This window comes from Chiloscyllium punctatum, chromosome 9, assembly GCF_047496795.1.
Source record: "Chiloscyllium punctatum isolate Juve2018m chromosome 9, sChiPun1.3, whole genome shotgun sequence".
Classification (NCBI taxonomy): domain Eukaryota; kingdom Metazoa; phylum Chordata; class Chondrichthyes; order Orectolobiformes; family Hemiscylliidae; genus Chiloscyllium; species Chiloscyllium punctatum.
In genome coordinates this window covers 50,099,033-50,114,195 of record NC_092747.1, presented here as the reverse complement: position 1 = coordinate 50,114,195, position 15,163 = coordinate 50,099,033, and the positions used below count along the sequence as shown (strand labels likewise).

The 15,163-nt window shown below is 40.2% G+C and overlaps 1 protein-coding gene across 2 annotated transcripts in view; it reads right to left on the bottom strand.

Moving 5' to 3' along the window:
- gucy1a2 (guanylate cyclase 1, soluble, alpha 2) overlaps positions 1-15,163 on the bottom strand; it is a 247,604-nt gene that overhangs the window by 108,220 nt on the left and 124,221 nt on the right. The window lies entirely within an intron of this gene.

The window sequence follows — 15,163 nt, the reverse complement described above, 5'->3', positions numbered from 1 at the left end:
GTAATCCCCTACAGAGCCTTTGAAAAGGTACTTTATCAAATTCCATCTGGAAATCTAAGGACAGTTTCCCTGTACCCACAGCATGTGTTACTACTTCTTTAAATAGGTTAAACACAACATGGTTTTCACAAAACCATGTCGATGCTGCCTGATTACCTTGAACTTATCTAAGTGTCCTGCTGTAAAGTCTTTAATTATACCTTCTAACATTTGTCCAATGACACAACACTAGGTTATAGTCCAACAGGTTTAATTGGAAGCACTAGCTTTCAGAGTGCTGCTCCTTCATCCTTCAACCACCTAATGAAGGAGCAGCACTCCGAAAGCTAATGCTTCCTTTACACCTGTTGGACTATAACCTGGTGTTGTGTGATTTTTAACTTTGTCCTAGGATAGTTTTCTTTTGCTTTCAGTGTCGGTACCTTTTGTATACATCTTCATTTAATTACATCATGAGAGTTTTTAATACCTGCTTTGCCACATCTTTCTATTGTTCCACTTTTTGTTTAGAATCTTGACATTTCTGGTACACCACTTGCACTGCACTGTTTTCCTAAATGTGCTATTGCATTTCCATCTGTTTTATTGTGGACACTATCCTGATTGCTGGAAGGTAAAAGGATTCCTCATCCTGAATGCTGCAGAAAAGGTGATCTATTATTCTAAATAAAAATCCAGAAATACAATTTCCTTGTTGTCAATACTGCCATTTCTTTTCTCAAACAATGATGCTGTGTTGCTTGTGGTGTAAAGTTGCTCCTAAGACAGCTATTTCATAATGTTCAACAAGGTAAAATCAGCATGTAGCTGATTCAAGGGTAATGAGGCCAATATCTTCCTCTGAGCTCTTTCAGCCTCCTTCTGACTGGAGGATGCTTTTCTGGAAGTTCCTCCTTGCTAATCTATTGCAATGTTCCCATTTCCATTCCCTCAACTGGCACTTGATAATTCTTCAGGGCTTCCTTTGCTGCTGGCAAAGTGATACCAAGTGCCTTTCTAGACATTTGCTTCTCACTGTTGACAAATGCAAACCTTTCAGTCCCAGCAGTGGTAACTCTGTGCCACCATTTATGCAGCTAAGCTTTCTTCTTCCTCTTTTAAATTATTTGATTATTTCATATCGATCTGAAAAGGCTAATACTTGATCGAGTGTAGGAATCACCATGATGACGTAATGGGCAGTATAGAGTGAGAAATGAGCTTGTAGGACTCATCTGAGGCTCGTGTATTCGTACTGGATCGCTGCAGAAAACTAGGCTATATTTATGTAATCTGTAAATAGTTGCAGTAATGTTTTTTCAGCAGAACTCTTTTAATTAAACCAGAAAGTTGGATATTCTAATCTGCACTCGTACACTTTGGGCATAAAGGAACCCATAAACAACATTGTATTGAATTGAATTTAAATTTCATGTGTGCCGAGGCACAGTGAAAAGCTTTGTCTTAGAGTCATAGTCATAGAGATGTACAGCATGGAAATAGACCCTTCGGTCCAACCTGTCCATGCCAACCAGATATCCCAATCCAATCTAATCCCACCTGCCAGCACCCAGCCCATATCCCTCCAAACCTTTCCTATTCATATACCCATCCAAATGCCTCTTAAATGCTGCAACTGTACCAGCCTCCACTACATCATCTGGCAGCTCATTCCATACACGTACCACTCTCTGCATGAAAAAGTTGCCCCTTAGATCTCTTTTATATCTTACCCCTCTCTCCCTAAACCTATGCCCTCTAGTTCTGGACTACCCCACCCCAGGGAAAAGACTTTGTCTATTTATCCTATCCATGCCCCTCATAATTTTGTAAACCTCTGTAAAGTCACCCCTCAGCCTCAGACACTCCAGGGAAAACAGCGCCAGCCTGTTCAGCCTCTCCCTATAGCTCAGATCCTCCAACCCTGGCAACATCCTCGTCAATCTTTTCTGAACCTTTTCAAGTTTCACAACATCTTTCCGATAGGAAGGAGACCAGAATTGCACGCAATATTCCAACAGTGGTCTAACCAATGTCCTGTACAGCCGCAACATGACCTCCCAACTCCTGTACTCAATACTCTGACCAATAAACGAAAGCACACCAAACGCCTTCTTCACTATCCTATCTACCTGCAACTCCACTTTCAAGGAGCTATGAAGCTGCACTTCAAGGTCTCTTTGTTCAGCAACACTCCCTAGGACCTTACCATTAAGTGTATAAGTCCTGCTAAGATTTGCTTTCCCAAAATGCAGCACCTCGCATTTATCTGAATTAAACTCCATCTGGCACTTCTCAGCCCATTGGCCCATCAGGACCAGATCTGAGGTAACCCTCTTCGCTGTCCACTTCACCTCCAATTTTGGTGTCATCTGCAAACTTACTAACTGTACCTCTTATGCTCGCACCCATAATCATTTATATAAATGACAAAAAGTAGAGGATCCAGCACCGATCCTTTTGGCACTCCACTGGTCACAGGCCTCCAGTCTGAAAAACAACCCTCCACCACCACCCTCTGTCTTCTACCTTTGAGCCAGTTCTGTATCCAAATGGCTAGTTCTCCCTGTATTCCATGAGAGCTATCCTTGCTAATCAGTCTCCCATGGGGAACCTTGTTGAATGCCTTACTGAAGTCCATATAGATCACATCTACTGCTCTGCCCTCCTCAATCCTCTTTGTTACTTCTTCAAAAAACTCAATCAAGTTTGTGAGACATGATTTCCCACGCACAAAGCCATGTTGACTATCCCTAATCAGTCCTTGCCTTTCCAAATACGTGTTACATCCTGTCCCTCAGGATTCCCTCCAACAACTTGCCCACCACGGAGGTCAGGCTCACCAGTCTATAGTTCCCTGGCTCATCTTTACCGCCCTTCTTAAACAGTGGCACCATGTTTGCCAACCTCCAGTCTTCCGGCAACTATCGATGTTACAAATATCTCAGCAAGAAGTCCAGCAATCACTTCTCTAGCTTCCCACAGAGTTCTCGGGTACACCTGATCCGGTCCTGGGGATTTATCCACCTTTACCCATTTCAAGACATCCAGCACTTCCTCCTCTGTAATATGGACATTTTGCAAGATGTCATCATCTATTTCCCTACAGTCTATATCTTCCATATCCTTTTCCACAGTAAATACTGATGCAAAATATTCATTTAGTATCTCCCTCATTTTCTGTGGCTCCACACAAAGGTCGCCTTGGTGATCTTTGAGGGGGCCTATTCTCTCCCTAGTTACCCTTTTGTCCTTAATATATTTGTAAAAACCCTTTGGATTCTCCTTAATTCTATTTGCCAAAGTTATCTCATGTCCCCTTTTTGCCCTCCTGATTTCCCTCTTAAGTATACTCTTACTGTCTTTATACTCTTCTAAGGATTCACTCAATCTATCCTGTCTATACCTTACATATGCTTCCTTTTTCTTAACCAAACCCTCGATTTCTTTAGTCATCCAGCATTCCCTATACCTACTAGCCTTTCCTTTCACCCTAACAGGAACATACTTTCTCTGGATTCTTGTTATCTCATTTCTGAAGGCTTCCCATTTTCCAGCCATCCCTTTACCTGCGAACATCTGCCTCCAATCAGCTTTCGAAACCCCTTGCCTAATACCGTCAAAATTGGCCTTTCTCCAATTTAGAACTTCAACTTTTAGATGCGGTCTATCCTTTTCCATCATTATTTTAAAACAAATAGAATTATGGTCGCCGGCCGCAAAGTGCTCCCCCACTGACACCTCAGTCACCTGCCGTACCTTATTTCCCAAGAGTAGGTTCAAGTCTGGAGTAGGTACATCCACATACTGAATCAGAAAATTGTCTTGTACACACTTAGAAATTCCTCTCCATCTAAACTTTTAACACTATGGCAGTCCCAGTCGATGTTTGGAAAGTTAAAATCCCCTACCATAACTACCCTATTATTCTTACAGATAGCTGTGATCTCCTTACAAGTTTGTTTCTCAATTTCCCTCTGACTATTGGGGGGGTCTATAATACAATCCCAATAAGGTGATCATCCCTTTCTTATTCCTCAGTTCCACCCAAATAACTTCCCTGGATGTATTTCCAGGAATATCCTCCCTCAGCACAGTTGTAATGCTATCCCTTATCAAAAATGCTACTTGCTCTCCTCTCTTGCCTCCCTTTCTATCCTTCCTGTAACAGTTGTATCCTGGAACATTAAGCTGCCAGTCCTGCCCATCCCTGAGCCATGTTTCTGTAATTGCTATGATATCCCAGTCCCATGTTCCTAACCATGCCCTGAGTTCATCTGCCTTCCCTGTTAGGCCCCTTGCATTGAAATACCTGCACTTTAATTTATTAGTCCTACCGTGTCCCTACCCACCCTGACTGTTTGACTCACTTCTGTTCTCAGCTGTACCCGTCTCAGATTGATCTCTTTCCTCACTATCTCCCTGGATCCCACCCCCCCACCTTACTAGTTTAAATCCTCCCAAGCAGTTCTAGCAAATTTCCCTGCCAATGTATTAGTCCCCTTCCAATTTAGGTGCAATCTGTCCTTCTTGTACAGGTCACTTCTACCCAAAAGAGATTCCAATGGTCCAAAAATGTGAATTCTTATCCCACAAACCAGCTCCTCAGCCATGCATTCATCTGGTCTATCCTCCTATTCCTGCCCTCACTGGCTCGTAGCACTGGGAGTAATCCAGATATTACTACCCTTGAGGACCTCCTTTTTAAATTTCTGCCTAACTCTCTATAATCTCCCTTCAGAGTCTCAACCTTTTCCCTTCCTGTATCGTTGGTTCCAATGTGGATAATGACCTCCTGCTGGCCCCTCTCCCCCGTGAGAACATTCTGCACCCTCTCTGACACATCCTTGATCCTGGCACCAGGGAAGCAACACACCATTCTGCTTTTTCTCTGCTGGCCATAGAAACGTCTGTCTGTACCTCGGATTACAGAATCCCCTTACACAATTGACCTCTCGGAAGCCAACGTACCCCGTTTGCATTACAGCCAGTCTCAATGCCAGAAACTTGGCTGTTCGTGCTACTTTTCCTGAGAATCCAATACCCCCTACATTTTCCAAAACAGCATACCTGTTTGAAATGGGTATATCCACAATGGGTATATCCTGGGTGCCCACCTCTCTTACCCTTTCTGGAATTAACCCATCTATGTGATTGTATCTGAGACTTTTCCCCCTTCCTATAACTGCCATCCATCACATAGTGTTGCTGTTGCAAATTCCTCATCACTTCTATCTGTCTCTCCAACCGATCCACTCGATCTGATAAGATTCGCATCCAACAGCATTTATGGCAGATATAATCCACAGTACCCCTTAAACTCTTTTTAAACTCCCACATCTGACAAGAAGTACATATCACTGCAAAGGCCATTTTTGCTCGTTCACAATCTACAGACCCAGAAAATAACACAGTCTTATTCCTCTACAAAATACTGCACCAGATTAAATTAATAGCTGTGGCTTATATTTTAAGTTTAATCAAGAGACTTATCTCCAAAAACATATAATCAAGAAATAACCCACTGTACTCACTAATACAGCCTTTCTCTTGGACATAAACAACAATTAACTTATCTGATTCTGTGTTGTGAACTTCGCCCAAACCAGTTCCTCCAAGATTAGTTGTGAAATTCACTGTTTGTTAATTTTCCCAGATGCACTCCAATGTCCAGCGACACATGAATTCAAAAACAGCAAAGGCAGTAACTGTACAGGTTCTCTCTCCTGCACTGTCCTCACCATGTGCTTCCTTTGTCTGTTCTTCTCCCTTTCAAAACTGCTGTAGTTTTGACTTTTTTTTCCAAAGTTCTAAAACAATGCAACAGCACATAAAACAGTAATTGCTGCTCCTGGAATTCAAGGAAATCACCTCCAACACCTAAAATACATCCAAAAAAGGAGCAGCTCTTACAGCCAGAGATATCTCCTGTCCTCCATCTTGGATTACCCAGAATCCTTGTGAGCAATACAGGCAGATCACATAGTTAAGTAGCATAGATAAGTAAATAATAGGTCAACAGCAGCAAAAACAAAAAAAAAGGTATAGGTGAATGTTAAGAGTTTGTGAGTCCACTCAGTATTCTAACAACAGTAGGGTAGAAACTGTTTTGAAACCGGCTGGTGCATCTGTTCAGGCTTCTGCACCTCCTCCCTGATGGCAGAGGTTGCAGAAAAACATTGCCAGAGTGGGATGGATTGTTGAGAATGCTAGACAAAAGGGAGGACTGCAGATGCTGGAAATCAGACACTAGATTAGAGTGGTGCTGGAAAAGCACAGCAGGTCGGGCAGCATCCAAGGAGCAGGAAAAATCGACATTTCGGGCAAAAGCCCTTCATCAGGAATGAGAATGCTGGCAGCCTTTCCTTGACAGCAGGCCTGGTAGATGGATTCTGTAGATGGGAAGATGGCCTTTGTGATTGTCCGGGCCGAGTTCACCACTCTCTGTAACAGTCTCCAATCTTGAATGCTACAGTTGCCATACCAGGTAGTGATACATGCAGACAGAATGCTCTTGATGGCGCACCTATTAAAGTTGCCAAGGGTATTCGTCATCATGCCAAATATTCTCAGCGGTCTGAGGAAGAAGAGACGTTGTTGGGCCTTTGTAACCAGTGCATCCACATGAAGAGTCCAAGAAAGCTTGTTGTGGATGACCACTCCCAGGAGCTTGACACTCTCCACTCGTTCCACCTCTGTGCTGTTAATGTGTAGGGGGGCATGAGTAACATCCCTCCGAAAGCCAATAATGAGTTCCTTAGTTTTGCTGGGTTGTTCTCAGTGCATCATTTTTCCAGGTCTTCCACCTCCCATGTGTAGTCTGTCTCGTCGCTATCTGAGATTCGACTGACTATGGTGATGTCATCAGCAAACTTGTAAATGGCGTTAGTCTGGTATTTGGTGATGGGTATACAGTGAGTACAGTAGAGGACTGAGAACGCACTCCTGGGGGGAGGCGCCAGTGTTGAGTGTTAGTGAGGATGAAATATTGTCCCCAATCTTTACTGATTGTGACCTGTGGTTCAGGAAACTGGAGATCCAATTGCAGAGAGTGGGGCTTTAGTCCAAGATCACTGAGTTTAGTAATCAGTAATTAGCAATCACGGGATAATAGTGTTGAAGGCTGAACTGTAGTCAATGATTAGGTTTCTTACATAGCTGTTCTTGGTGTCAAGATGTTCGAGGGAGGAGTGAAGGGCAAGTGATATAGCATCTGATGTGGATTTGTTGGTCCGATAGGCAAAATGGAGTGGATCAAGAGTAGTGGGGAGGCTGGAGTTGATTAAGGGCTTTTGCCCAAAACATTGATTTTCCTGCTCCTTGGATGCTGCGTGGCCTGCTGTGTTTGTCCAGCACCACTCCTATCTTGACTGAAGTTGATTAATGCCATGACCAGCCTTTCAAAACACTTCATGACGATCAAAGTTAGGGCAACTGGGCGGTAGTCATTCAGACATGCTGCATGAGCCTTCTTAGGCACAGGGATGATGTTGACCTTCTTGAAACAGGCAGGAACAGTGGCGAGGTTGAAGATGTCCAAGAAGACCTCTGCCAGTTGATCTATGCATGATCTGAGTGCCAAGCCTAGTACTCCGTCTGGTCCCATCACTTTCCTTGGATTCATATGAAGGAAAACTGATCTGACCTCTGATGCAGTGATTGTTAAGATAGATTCGTCCATTGATTTGTACTTCCATTTGTCCTGAAATTGTCGAGCTGCATCATGAGAAGGCCCAAACAAAATATGTTCTCAATGCCTGACAATTAAATATTCAAAATATTTCCTCTGATGTCTTTTAAATGAGCTCTTAAGGAAACTCCATGAGTACTTAATTGGAGCTGCGTTCCTGCCTCTGCCATTCACTTTGAAACCTGTATTGCGTTCCAGAGGCACAGGAAACCAATGTGGGCCCCGAGAACACAATTTTCAAATCACAGCCTTATTAATTACTACTGCTCACTCACCCACCACCAGAATTTAAATATCCAGCCAAGTAGCCACATCTAAAATGTGCTGCCTGTTCACAATCATATGAAAACACAACCTGAAATGTCCTTTAAATCTGAGTGGTAGCAATTGACATAATACAAAGTGTTAAACGTTGTCTTTTAAAGTCTTGACGACACTGCAACCATATAAAGCAGATAGAAACCATTTTAAACATGAAGTAAATACTGCAGATGCTAGAAATCAGAAATAAATGATAGTAAATACTGAAAATAGTCAGTAAGTCAGGTGGCATCTGAAGGGACAGAAACAGGGTTAATGTTAATCGATTGATACATCTGATGAAAGTTCAATGAAAGGCAATCAACTTGAATTAGTTAACTTGTTTCTCAATCCGCATAGGCTACTTGATCTGCTGAGCAAAAATTAAAGTGGTATTTAACCCATCATTTTCACAAATGTCAGAACTTAATCAAAGGAAACAGAACAAAATTAAATTTTGATGTAAAGTGGGCAATTACCTTTTCAAGTTGATATAACACATGGCAGGTGTCATGCTCTTTACTGCTTCCAAATTAATTAGTAGGTCTATTAGCTGGATTTGTATTTCTGGACTTTGAAGCTCCAAATCATTAAAAATTCACACATCTATTTTCACTTTTTAATGACACTAGACATTCAAAGACTTCCTGCACAACTGGCTAGAGATGCAAAACATTAGAGATAATTCCTAAATCTGGATTTTGCACAATGTAACCTCAGATAAATTTGCATTTTGAAGTGCAGAATGTAATGACCAAAATGTTTACTGTTGTTAGCAGTACTTTGCACATGCCTAGATGGATGCTGATAGTTCAGCAAAATTCAAACTGTTTTTCAGGTATCTGAATAAAAATATCATTACAGTGTTAATGTTACTTAAAGAGGTAAAGAAAAAAAAGTTTGCTAACACCTGGCCCTCTAAAATGCAATGTCCAGCAGTTTGGCAGATTTCTTATATAGATCCCCAAACACAGAATTTTCTACAAAATAAACATTTTCAGTCTGCATGCTGAAAGAATCATTTGTATCAAGACATTTATTCATAAACTAGATGATTGTTTGGAGATAAAGAGCCAGACATTATACTCTTGGCATCCTGCGTCCTGATCCACAAGCTTTAGAAGGGTTGAAAATGCAACACATTAGAATTTCTACCAAGTGCACTGCTGTCAGGACCTTCTTGGGTTCTGTGGTGTTAGTCATGCTTAATGTAGTGAACCATCCAAAGAATTTTCAAAGGGGCACAATATTTAATAGAGTAATGGCAATTATATCTTTACTCTAAATATAGTTCCTTTTACACATACTCAGCAGCTATGTCTTCATGACATCAAATCACATAGAATAGAATCCTTGGTTTATGGGACTCAAAGTAGGATGTCCTCTTTTCCCATCATCTATATATGATAATGTTCAATCAAGTCTTTTGCTGTTACTTTGCAAGTGTGTAGATTGCAATTACTTATTGGTGGCAATGGTGACCAGAACCATAGAACTAGAGGTAGGTGATAACAACCTGAAGCTAAAACTAGCAAAGGCAAATCAAGAGGTCAGCATGCACTCCAAACTCAGAGATGGGGAAAATACCTGAAGTAAGCTCAGCAGTGGCAGAGGCTGCCTAGCAATGGACTTCAAGGTGTACGTAAGCACGAAATAGTGGATGCCCATGCAGCAGCTGAAGAAACTGGTGGGAGCCCAACCTGACCAGTTTTATAGAGAGCATCAATCACAAAGACAGAGACTAGAATAAGGCTGCAGCAGGAGCACAGAAAATGAAACACAGATCACAGTTTGCAGCAGCAACAGCAGCAGATGTAGAATAGCAAGATGAACTCTTCCTGTATGTAACAAGCCCACAATAACAAGTTGACTTCCTTGACACTAAATTTTGGTATGCAGAAATTAACATAAATGACAGACAAACTAGTTTTAAATTGGGTACTTGCATAGTTAAGGCTAGTAACCCTCAGACCATTTTCATTACATTCTGTGTCTTGGAAAGTACAATAATTAGAGGAGGAGGCCAGATGCATGCTACACTTTGCTATATTGGGAAGTAGATTATGGATCTATTGTATTTAATTTTTAATTATTATAATTCTATTTCAGTTTGTATAGTTATAGACAGACATTCTCCAGTGAACAGATATCAATTGACACTTGAGTCCTAAACTTTCAAGAGAATGGGGCAAATCTTCCAGGTAACAAAAACTAGAAACTGTCAGAAAAGACACTAAAGACTCTGCAGAATAGTTACAGAAAACAAAGCAAGCCTATTCACTTATTCAAAGCTGAAATTGGACCTTCCCATGTTTTTGGATACAGGAGGCACAGTTCCTCAAAAGTCGGTTATCTATTTCAAGGAGAATCAGTCCTTTCTTGAGAAGATAAAGTAGCAGGTTTATATCCTTACTGCACAGAACCTGCCAATGAGATGCAGCAACAGAAAATGTAGTCACAGCTAAATGAACACATTCTTTTCAGAGTAGGTAGCTGGATCACTGCTGAGGAGTGGAAATAAACATGCCACTAATGAAAGCACATGAAGCTTCAAATATTTCTACTGTCCTAATTAAATTACCACAGAATCTGAGGTATGCAGAATTGTGGAGTTAGAAAGGAGATGTTCAAACCTGCAACAAAGAGTTTTCGGATCTCTGGTACAGACTTAGGATGATGAGCAAAGAGCAGAAGGTTAAACTCGGTACGAGAAAGATTCAAAGATTAATAACAATAATAAATGGTTGATGAAAAACCAGTGAAAAGGAGCCACTCAAGTCAAAATTAGATCACATCAATATTGAAATGTCCAAAGATCATTAATTTGGATAAAAGTCAGCTGAAGTCTACAAGTAATTCTCATTAGCAAGCCAAAGAGCCACACAAGTGGTCTTTCAGTAAAGAAACAGGAGTCTAAACTACAGAAAAGCTTTAAGTTGTCCATAAAATGGAAGCTGATCATGTTAGACGTAAGCAAGACCTGAAGAACTCTACTTACATAAAATAGACTACTGAACAACAATTCCAGCTATTAGCAGTCACACAGCACCACCAAACCACTGAGCCTGAAAGAAACAGTTTGTTTGCGAAATTGAACAGTTGCAGAAATACTGGATAAGGCAACAAAGCAATATGAAAATCTCCAAGTTGCACACTCAATCATCAGCCACCAGCTCAAAGGAACAATAGAATTCTAGAGTGTGAATGAACATGCTTCATGAACAAGCAGATTTATTAAAAGACAACAGGAAAGTCTCTAGAGTAAAAACAAAAACTCATAATTGATAAATAAAGCCCACAGAAGAATTCCAAAAGTCCTGTGCAGACACAGTACGAATTGTTAAACAATTAACACATCAAATATAAAGTTAAAAATCACACAACACCAGTTTATAACCCATCAGGTTTATTTGGAAGCATTAGCTTTCGGAGCGCTGCTCATTCATCAGGTGGTTGTGGAGAATAAGATTGTAAGACACAGAATTTATAGCAAACGTTTACAGTGTGATGTAACTGAAATTATATATTTAAAAATACCTGGATTGTTTGTTAAGTCTCTCTGTTAGAATGATCATGTTGGTTTCAGTTCTTTCATATGTAAATCGCAAACCTTTGGGGGTGGGGAAAGAGTGGAAGTAAAGAATTAAATGTTCATGTTTAACTATTAATAGTTAAATGGGGGAGCTGTAGGGTAAGGGAAATATAACTTTATACTAAGCAAAGCTACTGTACAAAAGCAAAGTGAGCTAAACCTTAGTGACATCAGGTCATATAGACTGATGCACCTAAAACAGTGAGCATGATTTTGCCACCATGAATCAAGTTCTGTCCTAAAGACATCAATGCAGGTCTCAAACCTGTGCAAGAAGGCAGCTATACCACAGCACCAATTACAATGGTGGCAGGCATTTAAAGAGATTGCTGCTGGCCTGCTATCTCTCCAACATGTCACAGGATTCAATCATTAAATTATAAGTTATTATTAGCTGGGATCAGGTAGCAACATAAACTTGCAAACTCATTCCTTTTAGTTTGAATTCCCATATCTATACAATTGTTTGCCATTAGTTACGACACCACAACATATCCTTAGCTGACCATATTCTACTTTGCTCATTAGTACATACTTATAATGCCTAGTTTTGTGTAAAAATGGAAATGCATCAGAACATTTCAAATAGGATTGACACCTTAATTTATAATAATTATTGTAATATACTAATCATTTATAATTTTTTTTGACATGCTCATCTATAGTACTGGTTCTGATTTCCAATTTGGAAATACTAAAATGAAGCAATCTGTGACGTACAGTAGGTACTTTTCCATCTTGGAATTGTTAGGGTTGACCATAACATGAACAGGGACAGTTAGTTTGTAAGCTTCCATATCTTATTTTTGAACACAATAATTTGTTTAATTCTCCGAATGTGTTGCTAAAAGTTAAGCCTTCAATTTAAACTTATTGAATGATATTCATTCCCATAAGAAAACAGAATAAGGATTGGTCACATTCTTGATTTCTCCTAACTTTCTGCTTCCCGTTCCAGCCTCCTGCTCAGCATTGCTCCCACTCACTGCTTGCATCCCTGACCCTGCTTCCCGGTGCCTTTCCCACACATTGCTTCCTTCCCCAAACTTTCCACTCAGCACCCTAATCACAATTTGTTCCCAATCTATGTTCTCTAACCTATGTCCATAACCCAATTAAATTTGGAATCCTCATTAGTAATTTTCTCCCACTCTCTTGTCCAGCACTTACTTAAGCTCTGATATCGAGGTACCTGCTCTCCTCATTAAATCAATGGTTTAGTATTCTTCCTCTTGCTCTTTGGATTCCTTTTTGAAATTCTTTGCCTTGCTCTTTCATTACATTCTTCAAAGCTCTTTTAAAAGTTCCCCAACTTTGGCTTTCTTAATTTCTTTCTTAGATTCAACTCTCTAGTGTAGTTTGGAATGTTTTTTGCCTTGAAATGCTGCATGACTACTACCACTCTCCTGCCTTGTGTCTGACAGAAGATTGCTGAAACCCAAAGGAACTCCAGAAATAGCCCTTTACAACCACTTGCACCATTTCCCTGGGGGTTCCCCCACCAGTCTCTGTCACTTGCAGAAGAAGATTAGAATTTCCAGATCATTGTTCATAAACCATTAGGTACCATTATTCCTTTAATGATAAAAATTATTTTTCCAGTCAACTTATCACTGTTTGGGAAATCAATCATAATTAGAAATATTAAGATTAGTATAATAATTATGTTTTATATAAAATATCAATAATATGTATTTACATAAAGTCATAGTAAAAATCCTTTTATGGCACACTGCAAAGTTTGATGTGTAGATAGCCAAGTTCACTACTTACATGAACTGACATTATTTAGATATATTTTATGTCCCAACAGCCTGAGAAAGGAATAACTGGACAAAAGCTAAACTCCATACATTTTCCTCATTTACTTTGAAATTTTACATCCTTGAAAACTGCTGACAGTGGACAAGCACACTTCTCCCATCAACATCTCTCTTCAATCTGAAAATGTAGATTGCTACTGGAAGTCCATATTAATACGTTCTGAAGCTTCTGTAAAGCCGGGCTCTTCTCACAGGGACAAGAAAATATCAGCAGTAATTACAGTTCTTACTATGTCTTAAAAAGTCTTTAATTTAACCATAGCTCTTTGTGTGCAAATTTATAAGCCCAGAAACTGATTCCTTGTTACGAGAAAATTCTAATTACGTAATCTATTTTAACTTCATGGCTGACAAGGCATGATCAATAAATTTGAAATGCTGGCCATGTTTACAAAGTAAAGATATAATGCAGTTCAAACAAAAATCGACACAAATATATAATACATACACAATTTAAATTGTAGTTGCTGCTTCCCTGACTCCACACAACCAGTAACATATGGACCTGAACATTATTTCCCCAATGCAACTCCCCCGACCCCCCAACCGTGGATCACCCTCCATTCTGCTATCTACCTTCAAACTTACATTTTCAGTTAAGGAACAATATTATTTGGATCATGAATTTAGTCAAGCAGTCATACAGCATGGAAACAGACCCTTCAATCCAAGCAGTCCATGTCAATCATTGTTCCAAACTAAACCAGTCCCACCTGCCCACATTTGGAACCCTTCGGAGGCAGAGATCATAATATGATTGAATTTACTTTGCAATTTAAAATGGAGAAAACAGAATCAGAGGTAACCGTATGACAGTTGAATGAAGGCACCTACAGAGGCATGAGGGAGGAGCTTGGTAGAATTGACTAGGAATGGAGCTGAGCAGGAAAGACAGTGGAACAGCAATGGCGGGAGCTTCTGGAAATAATTCAGGAGACACAGTAGAGATTCATCTTGAGGAAAAAGAAGCATGGTACAGGGCGGATCAGGCAACCATGGCTGTCTAGGGAAGTCAGGGATAGCATAAAAGCAAAAGAGAAAGTACATAATGTGGTGAAGGACAGTGGGAAACCTAAGGATTGGGAGGCTTACAAAGACCAACAGACAGCAACAAAAAAAGAAATAAGGAGGGAGAAGATTAAATATGAGACTATACTAGCCAGTAATATAAGGGAAAACTTTAAGAGTTTATTTAGATATATAAAGGGCAAAAGAGAGGCAAAAATGAACATAGGGCCCCTGGAAAATGACCTGGAGAGATAGTAGTGGAGAACAAGGAAATGGTTGAGGAACTGAATAATTACTTTGTGTCAGTCTTTGCAGTAGAAGATATGAGTAGTATCCCAAAAATTCAAGAGAGTGAGAAGGCATAGATGAGTATGATGGTCATCACCAAGGAGAAGGTGCTAGAAAAACTGAATGGCCTGAAGGTGCTAGAAAAACTGAATGGCAATCATTTGGACCCGATGGACTATACCCCAGAGTTCTAAGGGATATAGCTGAAGAGATAGTGGAGGTGTTAGTGGTGATCTTTCAGGAATCACTAGAATCAGTGAGGGTCCAAAGGACTGGAAAATCACTAATGTGACATCGCTGTTTAAAAAGGGAGTTGGGAAAAGATAGAAGATTATAGACTGATTAGCCTAACCTCGGTCGTGGGTAGGATCCTGGAATCCATTGTGAAGGATGAGATTTTGGAATACTTGGAAGTGCATGGTAAAATAGGGCAAAGTCAACATGGTTTCATCAAGGGGAGGTCATGCCTGAAAAATCTGCTAG